Source organism: Salvelinus namaycush, chromosome 36, assembly GCF_016432855.1.
Source record: "Salvelinus namaycush isolate Seneca chromosome 36, SaNama_1.0, whole genome shotgun sequence".
Lineage (NCBI taxonomy): Eukaryota > Metazoa > Chordata > Actinopteri > Salmoniformes > Salmonidae > Salvelinus > Salvelinus namaycush.
The window spans coordinates 16,856,808-16,879,257 of record NC_052342.1 but is presented as its reverse complement, the minus strand read 5'-3'; positions in this window follow the sequence as shown (position 1 = coordinate 16,879,257).

Here is a 22,450-nt window from a genome sequence, read left to right as displayed (position 1 = left end):
TGAGGTAGTCATTTAAAAATCATTGCATATATAGTTCATCCATGCAACTTGATAAATTACACATTTTTACTTCTAAACGTATTTAGGCTTGCAATTAAAAGGGTTGAATACTTATGGACTCAAGACATTTCAGGTTTTCATTTTTTATTAATTTGAAAAAAATCTAAAAACAGAATTCCACTCTGACATTATGGGTTGTGTATAGGCCAGTGACACAATTTTCAATGTAATAAATGTTATATTCAGTCTGTAACGCAACATTGGAAAAAGTCAAGGGGTCTGAATATTTTTTTGGTTACTACATGATTCCATATGTGTTATTTCATAGTTTTGATGTCTTCACTATTATTCTACAATGTAGAAAATATAAAAAATAAAGAAAAACCCTGGAATGAGTAGGTGTGTCCAAACTTTTGACTGGTCCTGGACAGTGTGTAGCGTAAAGAATGTCTGCTTGACTTGGACTATTAGCATGTAGCGGCCAGAATGCTAAACAAAACAAATGGTCCTTCTTCAATGTGATAACGTTGTGTACAAAATGTTTCATTGACGCTTTCTTGGATGGTTTTGGAGAGTTTCACCTGAGCGTTTGGTGTGCTCTCTCATGTCTGAGTTCGTGATGGACCTGAAAATGGGGGAAGCGCCCGCAAACTTGCCTGTTCTATTTCAAATACTCGTTTTGATGTCTCACTATGGGAAATGCAAGGGTGTGACCGCATGCTCAAAGCAACCAATCACACAGTGTCTGTTGGAGACACAGGTCTAGTGAGCCCATCTCCTTCATAAAGGAGCCATTGGCCTGCCAACGGGTCATTCTCTCCTCTCTTCGTAGTTGACTACGTCCAATAAAGCTCTCCTCAGTATACTAGATTTCTGACCCACTGAACCGTTCCTAGGCGAACCGTTAGGTTAATGCTACCGAACGCAGGACTGAAGTTTTCCTGTCGCTAGTGTTGAGTACAATTAAGTAAATTAAGAACAAAATCTTATTTACAATTACGGACTACCAAGAGGAAAAAGTAATCCTGCGGGGACGGGGATTAAAAACAAAACACAGACAAAACACACATCATGACAAGAGAGACACCACAACACTATGAAAAGAGAGATCTTAGACAACAACACAGCATGGCAGCAACACAACGTGACAGCGGCACAATATGGTAGGTGCACAAAGATTGTTAGGCACAGACAACAGCACAAAGGGCAAAACGGTCAAGACAACAGGGCTAGCTATTGAAGCTCGGTTCGCCCTCGCCACAAGACATCGGCTGACTAAATTAGCACATGCCGCAAGGGTTTATTTAATCTGTCTAGATAGCTACAAGCAAGCTAACCACACCAGCAATACTACCTGCACCTCAGTACTATTGCTAGCACTCTTATCTGCTTCAAAACTACATTTACTTTGTGTTAAGCCTCACGGCTCTACAGTTGTGGGAGAAAACCCGAAGTCGAACTACCCACACTCTGTTCCCTTCGCCCAACGCAGTGCTCGCTACAGCACACCCTAGCAAGGGTAGCTGCTAGCTAGCTAACGCATCACTAGACTCACAGCTTTAGCATTCCCACTGTGCACATCCCTCACTGTCTGACGATGTAGTGTCAGGGGAAGACGAGCAACGGGATAATGAGGACGGCGACAGGATTCATATCATGGGTTTCCTCTACCCCATTCTTCCCCCCTCTCAGATCCAGAGGTCCCCCTGCCACCAATATGTAGGAGCCGCTGATCTCCCCCTGGGGTATGGGCTCCTCAACGGTTTGCAAGTGGGCCACAGCCAGACTTGATATTGAGTGGCTGGCACCCTTGAGGGGCCAGGATCCCAGAAGAGACCTATATGATGGTAAAATACTTCCATCTTGCATAGCCCCCACTAAGCAACTGCTTCCCGTTGTCCCAGCCTGCCTCAGAGAGCAATATCCTGGCTATGGGTTTCCCAAGCATGGACACAGTGCTTGCTTAGCGAGTACCACTTACTCCCGATTCGGCAGATACCCGGCGCAAACTTGGGACCTCTGCCTTGCTAGCACCTCCTGAAGTGTCTTCCCAGTAGGCACAAGGCGAAAAGCTAGCTATTCGCTGGCACAAGTGGGGACACTTCAGGCTGAGGAGTAAGTCTCACACATCCCCATGTGCTACACCAGCACTCTTAGCACCTCCCTCCCTGGAAGGACAGAGCACTTTTCTACCTCCATTTTCCATAAGACATACAAATCCTTGGCCTTATCAATCAGAGCATTTAACGTGACCTCTTTATTGTTGGCCTACCAGGCAGAGCTACTGGAGGATAGGGGGAAGCTACTGGATTTGGTTACCATGAATCAGAAGGCTTGTGATGAGATCTGTATGATTACGGATCTAAACATCCGGGCCTCCCGTAATTCCATCCAAGGTTGTGGTCGCACCATGAGCCTGGGGGTGGTGAGAGAATGGGCACTTTGGCTAAGCTTGTCCAGCTTAATGTACAAAGAGAAATTGGACCCCCTTGATGCCCCTGTGACATACAAGGAGTTGTTTGTCCCCGCTGTCGCTGTCATGTGGCAGAAGTGTGACATTTGTAAGAAAGAAGTCGAAGCCTTCAACTTCTGCCTGCCCCACGCCAGCCTGTTGGCCACTGCAACTCACCCTTACAGCAGCGAGGGGGCAACAAGCTGGTTTCCTGTCCATTTGATTGATAAGTTTTAACTTACAGCTAGATACCTCAATATGACATACCCTGTATAAACCACAAACAAGTGATGGACAGCAACTGATTTCAGTAAATTAATCTGTATAAAAAGGAAAACATTTATAAAAAATAAAATCAAGGCGAGTAACACATAAAAAGGTACCCATAATCTTATAGAGAGAAGACTATTCCCTAGTTTTATGAGGAGACTAGAGCGAGGGTGTAACGGTATCATGGAAAGCCCTGCTGACAGCTGTCTGTAGGCATTTAGAAGAAATTGCTATGTGGTATGTAGCCACTAAAAAAATAGTACCCTGCTGCTCCAGTTTCAACTGCTCTGCCTGTGGCTATGGAACCCTGACGTGCTACATTGTCCCGGACCTGCTGTTTTGGACTCTCTCTCTACCGCACCTGCTGTCTCTAACTCTGAATGATCGGCTATGAAAAGCCAACTGACATTTACTCCTGAGGTGCTGACCTGTTGCACCCTCTACAACCACTGTGATTATCATTATCTGACCCTGCTGGTCATCTGTGAACGTTTGAACATCTTGGCCATGTTCTGTTATAATCTCCACCCGGCACAGCCAGAAGAGGACTGGCCACCCCTCAGAGCCTGGTTCCTCTCTAGGGTTCTTCCTAGGGTTCTTTCTAGGGAGTTTTTCCTAGCCTCCGTGCTTCTACATCTGCATTGCTTGCTGTTTGGGCTTTTAGGCTGGGTTTCTGTACAGCACTTTGTGACATTGGCTGATGTAAAAAGGGCTTTATAAATACATTTGATTGAGTACGGGGTGTTATTCATATGTATAGTAGAAGCGGCAAGAGACCCGTTGACGATACATATTGTGCATAGCAAGTAACAACAGAGATAATCGTTGACGATGCACGCGTATTGAGGAGATTACCGAGTGTGTTTGGGAATAGTACTAAGTGAACGTGGATGTGAAAGTTATGTGATTGTGAGATATGACATATTAAGCTGATTGAAATATGGATAATAAGCTGATTGAAATTTGGCTGTGAATGAGAGCTGTCAGGGGACTAGCTCAAGTGTGATTTCTGATTGAAATGTAGCTATAAATTGCTGAGTGATTGAGAGCTGTCAGGGGAATAGCTCATGTGAAAGAGGTGAATGATTACCCAACCTGTTCTATGAGCTGAGTTTTTCGATCTGTAACGTTATCTAGGCGTCTGTCCAACACCGCCGTTGGATCTACAGGTGGAGGATAACGTCTCAGAAATCCCATACGTAACATGTTTCAGAGGATAACATGTCTCATTAGTAACGAGGAAAACATTTCTCATTAATGTTGATGATAACACGTCTCATTGGTAATGAGAATAACATGACTAGATTATGTGAGAATAACATGTCTCATCAGTGGAGTTTGATGTATAACGTTGTTATGTATGGAGATATTAAAGAAGAGATCTATTTCAGAATATGCTGTTAAATAGAACTAGTGTAAATATCTAAACCCCTGTATGAATAGAACACTAGTCTAGAGGAGGAATTTGTTATGTAACACAAATGTATAATGAGTTACTAGAGATAAAGTAACATAATATTGAGAATACTGGGTTATTATGATGATCATGAGAAGCGTGAATAGAAAAATAATAATAATATACAACTAGCACACCCACACATAGACGTACGTAAGTGGTGTAAAAAATATACTGAGAAATGTTCAAGTTGTCCCTTTATGGATCATTTGAGGTATTGGAATCCCAGAGAGGGGATTTGGCGGAGCAAACGAGAGCACGATTGGCAGTACTGTTTGTAGGCATAGGATAAATGTCTATATAGCCTGAAAGCTATGAGTCGTGGAAATAGAGAAGTGGGAGTCGAACACTGTACAGTTGTGTGTTGAACATGCACGAATGAGAGAATAAGGGTGAATGACTAACCTTTTTGACAGGAGGAATAGCCTCCCGTGTGGCTCGTTAATTCTTAAACTCACGATGTGAGTCATGTGTCTCTCAGGGGTAATTACTAGTCTCCTGGGGCCTTTGGTAAAAATGCTAATTGATTTTCTTCACATGCCTGTCTGTAAAAGAAAAAAAGAGATGTTGGTAATGGATGAGTTATTCCAAATGAATTGGAGTTTTCCCCACCTCGAGTGATAGATGTGTTTTGCTGTTGTTGTGTTTTTTTGTTTTTTTGTCTTGCTTCAATAACAAATCTCACCAGATTGGTTCTGCTGGATGGTGGGGATTCTCCCTAAGGATTCCTGACCTGTAATTCTGCAGTGAGATCGCCAAGATAATAGGGGAGTATAAGCCAATTTGGAGAAACATTTGTTTGACTTATTTTTAAAAATCTGTATTTCCTGAATCAGGTAGTAGTAATAATTTGTCTGTATTTCCTGAATCATAAATGTACTAAACTGTTCTGGTCTGTCCTCGCTCGAGGTTATGGCGAGGTGACCACAGAATGGTTTCAGCCCTCTAACCGGCTGAAAATGCCATTTAGTATGGTCCTTTACCACTTATACCGTGAGACCTGAGTCCGAACCAGTGACCTACCTGTACACAGGGTTAGGGTTAGGACAAAGACCTAATAAACTGTAAAGGACTGTGGTGCTCAGGTGAGAGACATTATCAAGGGCCATCCACTTTGAACATGTGAAGAAAAAAAAAGACAAACTGGAACACTATCTAAAGAAGAACATGAAGAAACACCAGGAAGTATGAGTGCCGGGGACCAAGGGGGGTGGTCAACTGTGCCCGAAATTGATTTATCCAAAATTATTACTTGGGGTATTGGGTTGGTTGTGGAGGTCTGCACACTGTGACATTTATAGTAATTTAGACTAAGAATGCATTGAGATACCAATCTGTCAATTCCTCAAATGGGGGCCATGATGAGAAGTTAATGCTAGAAAAATAAGATGAGTATCCTGTATGTAAATTCCACCAATAATGGTGTGTGTTAAGTTGAGGGTCTTAAAAGAAAGTGATAGAACCAACATGACGCACTAAGGACTATCATTTTTAGAACAGGCAAGATCTCAGCTTATTTTACCTTTATTTAACTAGGCAAGTCAGTTTAGAACAAATTCTTATTTACAATGACAACCTAGGAACAGTGGGTTAACTGCCTTGTCCAGGGGCAGAACGACAGATGTTTACCTTCCCAGCTCTTGGATTTGAACTTGCAACCTTTCAGGTACTAGCCCAATGCTCTAACCACTAGGCTATCCTGCTCGTGAGGTATTGGTCTTTCACATGTTATGAACCAGTATCGGTCTGTCACATGAATGAAACAAACCGGTGATGATGAATTAATTATGCTAAATCATGCAAAAATAACTTGTCTGAGTTTAGCCATATAAAAGACAACTGCTGGGGCTGCCCAGGAGAGCTTCTGACAGACATGTGTACTATGGTGCATTGAGTTGGTTGGAACCTCTCCAGCCCACTGACAATAAACAATGATTCATATTAATATTGACTTCGAGTGTTCCTGTGTAAGAATTTCCACAACAAGCTTTAATATGTGTTTAGGTGTTTTGAATTCATCATTCCCTTAGAGCCACATAATCATTATGGGGTATTGTGTGCAGATTGATGATTTTTTTTAAATGTCATCCATTTTAGAATAAGGCTGTAACGTAACTGTAACGTAAATGTGGGAAAATGGAAGGAGTCTGAATACTTTCCGAATACACTGTAACTCTATGTATAGCTAGAAACATGTAAATGACCAACTAGCTAGATGGAAAATGACTGTATATAGCTAAATCTGTTCGTTTACTGCTTAACATTGCCTTGAATTGTGAATTTCTCTGCCACCGATGAATTTTGCACCTCTTGTCAAGATCAGTGTTGCCTTCATAGTTTTTTTCCTGGTTGGAAAGATAAAATAAAATCTTGAGGGATGCCATTGAAGTGAAAGCTACATACAAACAGAACGCTACAATAAGTTAGCTAGCTAGCTAACATTAGCTAAATAAAACTGTCTGGCTAGCTAGCTGACTAGGCAGGCTGAGTACAGTAGCTAGCAACATCAATCTAAAAATAGCTTAAATCATTTATTCCTATTTAACAATATTTTCTTATACACTGTTCAAAAGTTTGGGGTCACTTAGAAATGTCCTTGTTTTTGAAAGAAAATTACTTTTTTTGTCCATTAAAATAACATCAAATTGATCAGAAATACAGTGTAGACATTGTTAATGTTGTAAATGACTATTGTAGCCGGAAACGGCTGATTTAAAAAAATATATGTTTTTATGGAATATCTACATAGGCGTACAGAGGCCCATTATCAGAAACCATCACTCCTGTGTTCCAATGGCACGTTGTGTTAGCTAATCCAAGTTTATTATTTTAAAAGGCTAATTGATCATTAGAAAACCATTTTACAATTATATTAGCACAGCTGAAAACTGTTGTTCTGATTAAAGAAGCAATAAAACTGGCCTTTAGACTAGTTGACTATCTGGAGCATCAGCATTTGTGGGTTCGATTGCAAGCTCAAAATGGCCAGAAACAAAGAACTTTCTTCTGAAACTCGTCAGTCTATTATTGTTCTGAAAAATGAAGGCTATTCCATGCAAGAAGTTGCCTAGAAACTGAAGATCTCGTACAACGCTGTGTGCTACTGCCTTCACAGAACAGCGCATTTTTTCCACCCATTCCCACATTCACTCCTAATTCCACAAACAATATTTTCCATAGTCCCTATTCAGACTTGACAAAAGTTTACTTAACAGGGACTTAAGTAAAAGAAAATCCATGTTTTCTCCATTTAGCGCAAGTCTGAATTGTTCCCCATGTGCTCAGTGTAACAGTAGTAGTTCAGTACAACAGATGGGTTCTGAAGACTGGCTGAGTGGACTAATGTACTGTTTCGACAAGCTAGGAGACCTGAGTTCAAATCAAACTTGTCACACAAATACCAGAGAAGAAGGCCTACTTTTTACATGTTACCTCTGCTTTAACATACATAGCTCTAAATGTGTTTATTGTAACATAATTTATAATCTCTCAATGGGCCTGGCAACTGTACTGCCCTACAAAGGCAAAGAGATGGGTTGAAAACTGCAGTCAAAGCACGGTGAACAAGGCAGAGTGCCCCAAATTCACTTACTGCTGTTTGCTTTAGTTTTTATTTGGATGTTGTAATTCCTGCACATTTGACACGCCATGCTGGTTATGCATCTTGTTGACATTTATCCAAGGACACCTTGATTTGCATTAAACACCCTCACTGCAGAAACATTTTCTTATGAAATCATTTGACCTTATAGTTAGAGAAAAAGATTCCTGTAATTGCGCCCTGCTTACAGGCAGGAAACAAGTTATGGACGAACCAGAATTGTGATGTCTGTTTGATAGCAACCCTGGATGATAAATGTGTGACCTACAGTGCATTTGAAAACTATTCAGACCCCTTGACTTTTTCCATATTTGGTTACGTTACAACCATAATTAAAATGGATTAAATGAAATAAAAAATCAATCCACACACAATACCCTATAATGAAAAAAGCGAAAACAGGTTTTTATACATTTTTGCTAAGTTGTCACTTCCTGTGTCTGGTGGTCTCCATGACCTGCTGTCTGTCTAACTGGAACAGTGGCCTTACTAACCATCCAGCGACACTGAAAATAGCAGTCAGGGTCAGACAACCACAAACTTGACATTCAATTCTCGAGTTTTTGCTGTCAGCAATGTGGTTGAAACGCTGAAATATTGCCGTCCTAGCACTTTTTCTGTAATGCCAAAGAGGAAGTGATTTTTTATTTAATTTTTCCTTTATTTATACCGTTTTTCTCTCATTGAGATAATATCTCTTTTCCAAGAGAGACCTGGTGGAAATAACGTTTCTGTAACGGCTTTCTTCCATAGGTGAAGGAGAGGACCAAAGTGCAGCGCGGCTAGTGTTCAACATGTTTAATAAAAAAACAAGTGAAACACTACAAACATACAAAATAACAAAATGTGCAAAAACCGAGACAGACCTATCTGGTGCAGACAACCACAGAGACAGGAAACAAACTCCCACAAAATCCCAACACAAAACAAGCCTCCTATATATGATTCTCAATCAGGGACAACGATTACCATCTGCCTCTGATTGAGAACCATATTAGGCTGGACATAGAAACAGACAAACTAGACACACAACATAGAATTCCCACCCAGCTCACGTCCTGACCAACACTAAACAAGCAAAACACATAATAACTCTGGTCAGGACGTTACAGTTTCAGACAAAACAACTTACATACACTAACACAACATTAAACAAAACTATAAACATACATACAGTACAACAATTACATAATAAATGAAAAACACAAACATCTTGACTAAAATAAGCTGGCCTAAAAACAATTACACTCTTCTATGATATATACATCAATCAAGTGTTTAAACTCCACCAACGAAACTAGATCATCACATTTTAAAATGTTCATGACAGAATTCCAGGACCACGGAGCTAAGTAACTAAAACTATTTCTACCATGACCTGTTCTAATTTTTGGTACTGTTTGAAGCAAATCAGAATGGGACCGTAATTGATATTTATTTACTGACCTGACTAAAAAAGAACAGAGATAAAATGGCATTTTAACCAATACGGCCTTATTAATCAGTGTATACCAGTGTTTAAGCCTACGCAAGGTCAATGATGACCAGCCAACAGTGCTGTAGAGATCACAATGATGTGTTAGACATTTCTGATTTGTAATGAACCTGAGGGCTGCATGATACACTGAATCAAGTGCTCTCAGGGTAGTGGCCGATGCCTGCAGATATATAACATCACTAAAATCTAAAACCGACTGTAATGTACATCGTACCAGCTCCTTCCTGGCCTCAAAAGAAAAACTAGCCTTATGCCGGTAATAAAATCTTTTTTTCAGCTTGAGCTTCCTTGTCAAGTTCTCTACATGCACAGTGAAGCTCAGCTTATCATCAACCCACACACCCAAATATTTGTACAGTTTAACTTGCTCTATAGTATGTACAGCCAATGTAGCAATTACATGATTTGTAACATGCCTGGCATTCGAAAATACCATGCATTTTGTTTTACCCGAATTTAGAATCAACTTTAAATCATACAGATTCTGTTGTATGATGTTAAATGCTCTTTGGGCATTTTCAAAAGCTAAAGATAAACTACTACCACTTGAATAAAGAACAGTATCATCTGCATAAAAATGAACGTTTCAATAAGATCCCCAATGTTGTTGATATACAAAATGAACAACAGTGGGCCCAAAATAGAACCTTGCGGAACACCTGAGCACACCTCTATGGACTCAGATTTACAACCATCCGCCATTACACATTGTGTACGATTTGATAGGTAATTTATAAACCAATCTAGAGCATGACCAGTAATTCCACAACATTTTAACCTTTGCACTAATACAGCATGGTCCACGGTTTCAAAAGCCTTCGACAAATCAATAAAAACAGACACACAATGTAACTTCTTATCAAGAGCACAGTGGATGTCATTTAAAACCTTCAATGTTGCTGAAACAGTGCTGTGGCCAGATCTAAAACCTGATTGCATGTTACCAGTACTGACCAGCTCTTCAGAACTGCTGCAGAGGGGAGACATAAAGACATGTATAAGTTATGTTCATCAATATTAAATTGGTATATATTATTCATTTATAGGTCAACGCATTTGATTTACCAATCAAGGATTGGCACTTTAACTCACACTTTGAGGAGCCCAACAACTCTATTAGGCTGAAAGGAGGGCTGGACAAAGTATGTTGGTTGTATGGAAGAGTTGACCATGATGACAACATCGATTTACTGTAAAAAAAGATATATATATATTTAAAAGCACACATATCTGGTGAATAAAAAAAGCATAATGAAAAGTTTCGTCAAAGTACAGCTCATTAGAAGAAAACATGTATAATCCTTAATTAATATTAAAATATGTTATTCTATCATCTGATTGACAGAGATAATACATCAATACATTCACAATATAACAATTCAATGCACAATACAAAGCAGATACAATTGCTGTAGTTGCAGATAAGATCGATCATCATTAAACCATATAAATCAAATATATTTATTGGTGTGTGTGTATGTTGTTGTTTGTGTGTGCTTGTGTGCGTCAGGTTCACACCCTTCCCTAAAGTAATTTTGAACACTCTGGGTCTCAGCAGATTGGATAGGACAATTGAACTAACCTCATGAGGCAATTATGTAATATTCTTCAAGAATCCTTGGGTGTACACTGTCACCCCAAGTTTTTTTTAACCCTGGATAAAGATGAGCTTCCAGCCCCCCTTCTATGTTTCAGGGTTGTGACTAGAGGGAGTACAGCTACTACACAAAGTGACTTATTTTTGTAGCAGGTTAGGAGAGCATTTTAGCTAACTTTAACAATAAACATTTTTCTAACCTTAACCTAAGTCTCCTAACCTACCAGGTTCATTATACTAACCTGCTGCGTAATTCTCCTAGCCTGCTACGAAAAAGTCACTTCCGGCCGTAGCTGTACTCCCTTTAGTCAGAACTAGTTTCAGGTAACATCTTATGGTGATGCCACCTCCTGTTTTTGGTGCTGTCCTTGAGGACCTGGTGTCTGTCTGTTTGCCTGACCACATAGACATAAACACATAGACACAGAACCCCCCTAACTGGAACAGTGGCCTTATCAACCATGCAGGGACACTGAAAATAGCAGTCCAGTCAGGGTCAGACAACCACAAGTTTGACATTCAATTCTAGAGTGTTGCTGTCAGCAATGTGGTTGAAACGCTGTAATGTTGCCATCCTAGCACTTTTTCTGTAATGCTAAAGAGGAAGTGAAACACTGTACCAGTACTGACCAGCTCTTCAGAACTGCTGCAGAGGGGAGACATAAAGACATGTATAAGTTATGTTCATCAATATTAAATTGGTATATATTATTCATTTATAGGTCAACGCATTTGATTTACCAATCAAGGATTGGCACTTTAACTCACACTTTGAGGAGCCCAACAACTCTATTAGGCTGAAAGGAGGGCTGGACAAAGTATGTTGGTTGTATGGAAGAGTTGACCATGATGACAACATCCATTTACTGTAAAAAAGCACAAATGATATCTGGTGTATACATGTTTTATATAAAAAAAAGCATAATGCAACGTTTTGTCAAAGTACAGCTCATTAGAAGAAAATATGTATAATCTTTATGATATTTTGTGAAATTCATATTAATATATGTTATTCTATCATCTGATTGACAGAGATAGTACATAATAGAAAGCAGATACAATTTCTGTAGTTGTAGATAAGATAATTCATCATTGAACCATTTTAAATCAAATGTGTGTTTTTGTTTGTGTGTGCTTGCATGCGTCGGGTGCACACCCTTTCCTAAAACGTGATTTTGAACACTCTGGGTCTCAGCTGATTGGATATGACAGTTGAACTAAGCTCATGAGGCAGTTGTGTTATATTCTTCAAGGATCATTGGGTGTATACAGTCACCCCTAAATTGATTTGAACCCTGGATAAAGATTAGCAAAAAAAGACTGTATAAAGTAAATATGCAGAGGCTGCAGATTCTGCTGTGTTTTGTTTGTCTTAAAGTAACGTTATACTGGTATTATATTTGGTTATGTACAATACTATCCTTATGTTGTCTTGCAGACATTAATTCAGCTTCTATATAACTTTAATAAACACACACCCTTCGCCAAAGTAACCTGTTCTCTACCAGTAGGCTAGAGCAGAGACAAGGGCAAGATCTCAACTGAATACTCCTCATCTCCTTCTCAAAACCCATTGGTCAGAGGGATGGCCCCTTTGGCTTTCTCATCCTATGATCTTTGAGAAGGAGACAAGGAGAGAGGACGTGCGATTATGCAATTGAGATCTTCTCTGTGAGTAAGTAGAGAATACCGCACAATGAGCAGAAGCTTAGGGACCTTTAGCCCCCAGGAAGAAAGGTCGATTAAAAGTCGGATCCACAGCCTCTCCGAAGATTTTATAAAATCAAATTATAAAATGACAGGTAGCTTACAGTGTGTGCGCTCCGACGCTGCGCTCACAGCCCCATTGGCAAACATCTTGTAGCTCCCCTATTGATTATGCTTTTAGGAACAAGAACATTTTCCTACATAGGCTACAACAACACAATGCAATGAAGAAGTTTACATATTATTGCTTACTCTTTTTTCAAAACTCTAGTCCATAAACCATGCCTTAGCTGCAAGTGTGAATATTGATATCCATTCCAGCACCATGAATTTGAATTACGCTCTCATTCAAACGTCCATAAGGAGGTTAGATCAATATTTATTATAATATAATGATTTATGAGTAGCATATAACTTTATTCAACTGTTGCTAGAATATTCAATCCTACAAAGAGAAAATACTGTAATCAAACGTAAGAAAATGTGCAGGTCGTGATGAAATGTATCTGTAACAGCTATCTACAGAACGTAGCCTAGGATACAGAGATAAAAGGGGAAAGGGCTTCTGGGCGTCCAACTGTGATCTTGTCATACAGAGTCTGCGGCTCAGGTCATCCACAGTCTCATAGATGGACATTAAAATTAAAGGCTAACACACATTCAGATAGAGTGCCTTCAGAACGTGTTCAGACCCCTTGAATTTTTCCACATGTTGTTGTGTTACAGCCTGAATTTAAAATGTATTAAATTTAGATTTTGTGTCACTGGCCTACCTACACACAATACCCCATAATGTCAGAGGAATTATTTTTCCTAGAACTGTTTGCAAATTAATAAAAAATGAAAAGCTGAAATGTCTTGAGTCAATAAGTATTTTACACCTATATTATGTCAAGCCTAAATAAGGAAATGTGCTTAATTCTTTAGAGTCTAAGACGTTGGGGAAGGGGGGGTGCTAAGCTGACCTCTGGAATTGTTTTAAGATGGTCATACTATGGACCATTTAGGTATTTGATTGTGAATTTTAGGACCCCTTTAGGTATCAAAAAAATATATTAAAAAAATTATTTGATGAAATATTGATTTTGGCATTTACTACTAAAGCCCATATAAATGCATTGAATAACACATTCATACATGGCAACAAGGACAGTCAATAAATAAATCATAAGAAACAAGGTTTTGAAGTGTCTGTCCTAAATCTAGGAGATATAAAACAAACTCAGAAAATATTTTTTGGTTTATTTTAAACATATTTAACCCCTTTTTTGAACACCACCATGTTCGTGAGAGTCTCCCCTTGAAAATGACCAACAACCAACTTCACAGAGCTAAAATAATCAAAAAAAGAATGATGTGCAAATATTGTACAATCCAGGTGTGCAAAGATCTTAGAGACCTTCCCAGAAGGCTCACAGCTGTAATCGCTGTCAAAGGTGTTCCTAACATGTATTATCTCGAGGTTGAGTACTTATCTAAACAAGATATATTTGTGTTTTTTTGTGTGAATTTTTCTTCCACTTTGACATTAGAGTATTGTGTGTAGATTGTTGACATACAATGACAAGTAAATCAATTTAATCCCACTTTGTAACACAACAAATGTGGAAAAAGTCAAGGGGTGTGAATATTTTCTGAAGGCACTGTAAAACGCTATCTGGGTTAGGTGGCCATCATTTGACAGCTTGTTCTATTACCAACATGACTAGTTAAGTAATAACATACCACATTAGCGTGTTAGGCTTTCACAATGCAAGTCAGGGAAACAGATCATAATTTTGGTGCCAGAGAAAGGAGTCATTATGAGTATATTCAGGTGTGTGCCACAGCGAATTTATCACAAAAAATAAATTAAGCAACACCTCACGGCACAACGCCTCTCCACATGTGACCTACTTGTTGTGTGTATGCACTGACACGTATGTGTAAGTGAAAGATGTACATACACTACATGTTAATGTTTTTAAATGTATGTAAAATGTAAAGTATTTTGTCTGTAATGTATTTTTCGTTATGTGTAGGACTCCAGTAAGACTAGCTGTCGCCATTAGCGTCGGTTAACGGGGATCCTAATACATAAAAAATCTAATCACAATAGAAACAAAGGCTAGTTCTTTTCAGAACAACCCGGGGCATGTTATCTTGTAGCTGTACATCAAACATAGTGATCATAAACGTTGATACTGTATGACATGAGTTTTATGATATGGAAATGTGAAGTGCACATTTGGACTTTGGTGTTTGGCTTGCATCAAAGCGGTATTTAGTTAAATAAAGGTAAAATTAAAGAATTATTATAATCCTCAATCTCTCGTCTTTCAAAATACATAGTCCTCTTGTGCTGGAAGAATCAGAATTAGCTTGGTAACATAGATAATTAAGATGTCTTATCTGCATAATATGCTTATATGAGTTGCACTTCCTCCCCCATTTGGGCCTCAGTCACCTGGTGACCAGAGAGGGGAGAAGTCAGGCTTGTCTATCACATGTCCCTGTTGCTATGCAGAATATCAGGAAGGGAAAGAGACAGGAGGGAACATTGTTTTCATATAATAAGATGTGTCTTTACTTATTGCAAACCACGTGAAGGGATGGCTTGATTAATGGGGAACCAATTACTGGTCTCCACAATGTCTGGGGCCAGTCACTCCCTCCTTCGGCCTTGGGGGCGATAAGGTCTGAGATAGGATGTGTGGGGTAGTGTCTGGAACCATTGTATAACATCTCTGATGTTGCACTTATCCTGGGATTGTGTAATGCTTAAAGGACATGGGTTTTAATTGGACAGGGGTATCCAGAGCTGACAATTGATTTATGCCATAGAATGAGTTGGTGTTTGTGTTTTGGAAGGTACCAGGGAGATATGGCTCGGGTATAGATAATATGAGAGGAGTCTTGCCTTTGTTCTCATTGTAGAGTTCAGCCCCAGTCTGTACAGCAGATACTGTCAGTTGTGAATTATTGGTATCTTTCATACGGATCCTAACCTTGAGACCCATTCCATACATCTGTTGTTTGTCGTGAACATTAAGGAGGGTATGTTTGCTATAAAAGGTCTGTGTATTCTTAGTATCGGGGCTCTCAACGAATCACCTAAGGGTGGTCTGTCGACCAGCCATCATCATTATTGCAAAGCACACATCATTTACTTGCGTCTCTGGTGTGACCTGCTTTCTTTACTTATAAGTAAATAAAGATTTAGTTTAAGTAGAATTCTGACTTGTGTGATTAGCTTGTGTCTCCTCATTTGATAATACAGAACATTTCCAGAGCATCTCTTTTATTTTAATTTAGTTGGTATTTTCCAGAACACTTGCTATCAATTGCAACCTTAGCGTTGATAACCTGGCATCAACCTGGAATCCACTTGGGCATCTAAAGCTGATTTCCTTCATTTCTACACCATTAAATTAGACCATTTTGCGGTATTTTGGTGTCACTTTTATTGTAAATAAGAATAGAATATGTTTTTAAACACTTCTACATGAATGTGGATGCGACCATGAGATAATTCTGAATGAATCGTTAATAACATTGAGTGAGAAAGTTATAGACGCACAATAATCCTACCCTCCCCCCCCAAAAAATGCTAACCTCCCCTGTTATTGTAATCGTGAGAGGTTAGCATGTCTTGGGGATATGATGTTTGTGCGTCTAACTTTCTCACTCCTCATTATTCATGATTCATTCAGGATTATCTGTAATCATGGTAGCATCCACATTAAATTTAGAAATGTTCAGAAGCATATTCTATTCTTATTTACAATAAAAGTGACTCCAAAATGACACAATACATTATTTAACAATAATTTCTATTGGGCACAAAATAATCTGAAACACAACCAAAACAAACAGCAAATGCATCCAACATATTTGTAGTCACAAGCTTGAGGTAGTCATTGTGTGCTAGGAATATGGGACCAAATACTTTTTACTACTTCAAACAAAATTGTATTGGTCACATACACATGTTTATCAGATGTTATTACGGGTGTAGAGAAATGCTTGTGTTTCTAGCTCCAACAGTGCAGTAATATCTAACAAGTAGTATTTAACAAATTCACAACAATACACAGTAATCTAAAGTAAAGGAATGGAATTAAGAATAAATACATATTTGGACAACCAATGACAGGGCGGCATAGACTAAGACACAGTATAATATAATACAGTATATACATATGAGATGAGTAATGTAAACATTATTAAAGTGGCTAGTGTTCCATTATTAAAGTGGCCAGTGATTTCACGTCTATGTATATAGGGCAGCAGCCTCTAATGTGCTGGTGGTGGCTATTTAACAGTCTGATGGCCTTGAGATAGAAGCTGTTTTTCTGTCTCTCGGTCCCTGCTTTGATGCACCTGTACTGACCTCGCCTTCTGGATGTTAGCAGGGTGAACAGGCAGTGGCTCGGGTGGTTTTTGTCCTTGATTATCTTTTTTTAATTTACTTTACTACACATACAAGTGAATTTGTCCCAATACTTTTGCTCCCCTAAAATGGGGGGACTATGTACAAAAAGTGCTGTAATTTCTATACAGTTCACCTGATATAGATGATAATACCCCCTCAAGTTAAAGCTGACAGTGTTCACTTTAACTTCATTGGCATTGTTCGATTTAAAATCCAAATTTGGAGTATAGAGCCAAAATAATAAAAAATGCTTCACTGTCCCAATAATTACAGAGGGCACTGTAATTCATATCATAGGCCTAAAAGTACTGCAGAGCTCTTTATACTTGCACATAAAATAGCTGGATCCCCCCCGTCCTGCCCCTAGGGGTCCACCGTCCTGCAGCGCCCCAACCCAACACACCCTACTCAGCTTTAGGATCTTAGTGAAACATTCATTATTGGTTTCAGGTGTATTAGGCCATGGCCAGAGAGACAACCAACAGTACGGCAGATCACCAGGGCCAGGACTGAGCAGGCCAGCAGCTAGGGATTGCCTAAATAGGTATCTTCCCTGATTTTTTTTTTTTTTTAATAAATGTAACGTTTATTTAACTAGGCAAGTCAGTTAAGAAAAAATTCTTATTTGCAATGACATCCTACCAGGGAAAATTAGGTTAACTGCCTTGTTCAGGGGCAGAATAACCAATTTTTACCTTGGGGATTAGAACCAGCAACCTTTTGGTTACAATCCCAATGCTCTAACCACTAGGATACCTTCCATCCTGACGTGTCCATGTTTTCAATACAGACTCCGTTTGTTGTACAGTATTCCATATAAGGCATCCAGACCTTATGAAAGTTGCACAGTATACCTTTAATCTTGTAATGACTCAAATCTAGTGATACATAACTTTACATTTTTGCCATCCATTGTGGCAGGATAAACAATCTTCCAATTAATGGCAATGCATTTCTTAACCGCAATAAATGCTAGGTTACACAGTTTATTTACAAAGTCTCCAGTATCAACATTTCCAAACAAAAACAGGGCGAAGGGAGAATCTGTAGACATGCTGAGATAAAAGAACATACACTTTGCCAGAATTCAGCCAGCCTTCACAAGAGCATAACATGTGCAAATATGTCCTACAGCAGAGGAATTACATTTCGGAGTCCATGGTATTCAGTTTCACTGGCATTTAGTACATTCTATGGCTAGTCTTAAACTGCAGTACTTTCTGTCTGAGATTATATGAACATGACTGGGCATTCAAACATATCTTTATCGATTCATTATTATCAATAGTGTCTGTCGGGTCTTCCTTACATTCTTGTTTCACATGTTTTGTATCATCGGGAAAAAACCATCAACCCTTGATACAGTTTGGAAATCAACTAGAGCTTTGTCAGACTGCCTTAAAATAGTTTCAATCTTTGAAGCTTCTGGCTTACCCAGTGTTTGCTGCACAGAGAATAAAGTGTTGCATCTGCAAAAGTTCACCTCGGCACGTCACAGACTGGTCTTCCCTGGTTGCCTGACCTGCTGAGACCCCTGTCCCAATCTGATCCTGCTCAGATGAGGCATGACAAAGAATTACCTTGGTATACATTATATTATCCAAGAATAGAATCAATGGTTCAATAATTGAAATTACAATTATTTCTAGATCCCAGACTGTAGCCTACCCATCAACTTAAGATGGAACTTTGTATCCATTCACTGGTTGTTATAATATACTGCAAAATTCACCTGAGCTCCGTAGACTGGTCTTCACTGGCTGTCTGACAATGCTGGGAGACCATTCACCATCTGATCCTGTTAAGACATGATGAATATAGTGTTGTGTACTGACTGTGCACCATGACAATGAACCCTGTAGAGCTGTTACTACCTACCGTGTCAGTGTGAAAAGTAGGGAATTAGCTAGGGAAACTGACAGATCAATAACGTTACATTGCTATACTGACAAAAAAAAGTCTGAATATCGGTCTTCAAACGTTTGGCCGCTGGTTTCATTGTTTGATTCAGGTCTAGTGTGATTGAAGCAAAATTCATAGCTAAAGTTAGTCAGCTAGCTAACTAACGTTAGTCAACTTTTGGCTAGCGCTAATGTTACACCAACTGGAAAAAACTATATAAAAAACTAAATATAAAACTAAATAAAGAGTAGCCAGTTTCTACTCTACGTGGTTTTATAACTCAGAGACAAACACAACACAGACAACAGTTGGCTCTGTTTGCACGCTCTGTGGTGTCCACGCTGTCCTAAATCCAGCCGGCTGATACAACCAAACAGCCTACCCGACCGCTCTGAGGTTTCTGCATGGTCCTAAAGGACGCAGATGCCTCATTTTGTATCAAAGTGAAATGACAAAAATGCAATTTCAGAATCTGGGGGGGGGTCTTGTACCCCCGTACCTAGTGAAATTTACATCTCACGTTTAGGGGTTGCTTCTGGTCTTTACTCAAAGTAACACACAATAGTAATCTTTAATTTCAGTGTATTTTCCAGGAACCTTCTCGATCGTCTTGTAAAAAGAAGTCAGGGAAGACCTTTGACCTTTTTTCCCTCATATTTCCTTCTGTTTTTTGCTTCCCGCTGGACAAAACATCCACCTTCACGTCTTAACCACATTATACATTTTTTATCGAAATAACTTATGCTTTTTTTTTATGTATGTATGCAATGCCACCATCACATATTGTAACAACAGCACACTATTCTTATCAAATCAATTAGTATTTGTCATATGCGCCGAATACAAGTATAGACCTTACAGAGAAATGCTTACTTACAAGCCCTTAACCAACAATGCAGTTTTAAGTTAAAAATGTATGTAACAAATATTTTAAGAGCAGTAGTAAAATAACAGTAGCGAGGCTATATACAGATAGTTTGTGTGTATGCATTGATATGTAGGCTACGTGTGCCTTTTTTTTAAATTATGTAGTTCTGTCCTTGAGCTGTTCTTGTCTATTGATGTTCTGTATTATATCACTCTGTATTATGTTTCATGTGTTGTGTGGACTCCTGGAAGAGTAGCTGCTGCTTTTGCAACAGCTAATGGGGATCCTAATAAAATACCAAATATATACAGGGGGTACCGAGTCAATGGTACAGAGTCAATGTGTGGGAGCACAGGTTAGTTGAGGTATTTGAGGTAATATGTACATGTAGTTAGAGCAAAAGTGACTATGTATAGATAATAAACAGAGAGTAGCGTAAAAGGGGGGGTAGCCATTTGATTAGCTGTTCAGGAGTCTTATGGCTTGGGGGTAGAAGCTGTTAAGAAACCTTTTGGACCTACACTTGAAACTCCGTTACCGCTTGCCATGCCAGCAGAGAGAACAGTCTATGACTAGGGTGGCTGGAGTCTTTGACAATTTTTAGGGCCTCCCTCTGACACCGCCTGGTGTAGAGGTCCTGGATGGCAGGAAGCTTGGCCCAAGTGATGTACTGGGCCATACGCACTTGTCACACCCTGGCCTTAGTATTCTTTGTTTTCTTTATTATTTTAGTTAGGTCAGGGTGTGACATGGGGAATGTATGTGTTTTTGTAGTGTCTAGGGTGGTTGTATGGTTTAGGGGGTTAAATAGAGTAGATGGGTTTGTGTTTAGTATAGGTGTCTAGCTGTGTCTATGGTTGCCTGAATGGTTCTCAATCAGAGACAGATGTCATTAATTGTCTCTGATTGGGAGCCATATTTAAGGCAGCCATAGGCACTAGGTTAATGTGGGTAATTGTCTATGTTGTACATTTGTAGCCTGTGTGTGCACTTACGTCATTAGCTTCACGATTCGTTTGTTGTTTTGTTTCAGTTTGTTATAGTGTTTGTTGCGTGTTTTTTTTCCTTTCTCTACAATAAAAGAGAATGTATTTTGCACACGCTGCGCCTTGGTCCACTTTCTCTCAGCAAGACGATCGTGACAGCACTACTCTGGATAGGGCAGGTTAGTGGTGAACGTAAACCAGAACATCCAGTACAGAGTACAGCTAAATAAATAGCAGGTGTATGCCATAGCGGTTAAACATGAGCCTATCACAATAATAAAATAACCTATTCCAAGAAAACTATTATTTATCATTACCGCAATGTCAATAGCATGAAAAACTAGGGAATAGACTTAAAACCTTGTGGAATAGATTTGAAACCTTGATGGACATCCACAAATGAATACATACATACCATTTATGTATAGCACCATACGAAACGTAACATCTCACAATTACATACAGAATAATATGAAATGCTCTGAGACCAGGTTGCAGCAGCCTGCCAGCCAGCCCAGCTAAAAGGGACCAGGGAGATTTCCAAATGAGATCAGTTTGACCGGTTTTAATTCAATGAAAATCTGTGAAAATGATCCAACATGTTTCTGATAGTGTTTTAGTTAATCTTGGAATCATATTGTATGTGGTTGAAAATGAAATACTGTCAGCTTTTCTGACGCTGAAATAAATTGCACATTTAGTTTACACAACACCCTAAACGCTCATTCGCATTATCTGAAGAAGCAAAATATATATATAAACTAAGCAAAAAAATAAATGTTACAGACCACGTGTAACCACACCTGCACAGGATCGGTACATCCCAACATCACACCTGCGGGACAGGTACAGGATGGCAACAACAACTGCCCGAGTTACACCAGGAATGCACAATCCCTCCATCAGTGTTCGGACTGTCCGCAATAGGCTGAGAGAGGCTGGACTGAGGGCTTGTAGGCCTGTTGTAAGGCAGGTCCTCACCAGACATAACCAGCAACAAAGTCGCCTATGGGCACAAACCCACCATCGCTGGACCAGACAGGACTGGCAAAAAGTGCTCTTCACTGACGAGTCGCAGTTTTGTCTCACCAGGGGTGATGGTCGGATTCGCGTTTATCGTCGAAGGAATGAGCTTCACACCGAGGCCAGGACTCTGGAGCGTTATTGATTTGGAGGTGGAGGGTCTGTTGGAACCTGTTGGATCGGAGGGTGAGGGCTAGGGCCATTCCCCCCAGAAATGTCCAGGAACTTGCAGGTGCCTTGGTGGAAGAGTGGGGTCACATTTCACAGCAAGAACTGGCAAATCTGATGCAGTCCATTAAGGGAAGAGATGCACTGCAGTACTTAATGCAGCTGGTGGCCACACCAGATACTAAGTGTTACTTTTGATTTTGACCCCCCCCCCCCCTTTGTTCAGGGACACATTATTCCATTTCTGTTAATCACATGTCTGTGGAACTTGTTCAGTTTATGTCGCAGTTGTTGAATCTTGTTATGTTCATACAAATATGTACACATGTTCAGTTTGCTGAAAATAAACGCAGTTGATAGTGAGAGGACGTTTCTTTTTTTGCTGAGTTTATATGTATTGTTCACCGTAGGATACTGGGTTTGGATTGTTCAAACATGGATCTCTTTCGGAGCAACAAACACTATTATCAAAAACCTGAAAGTGAACACACGTAAGCATATTATGAAC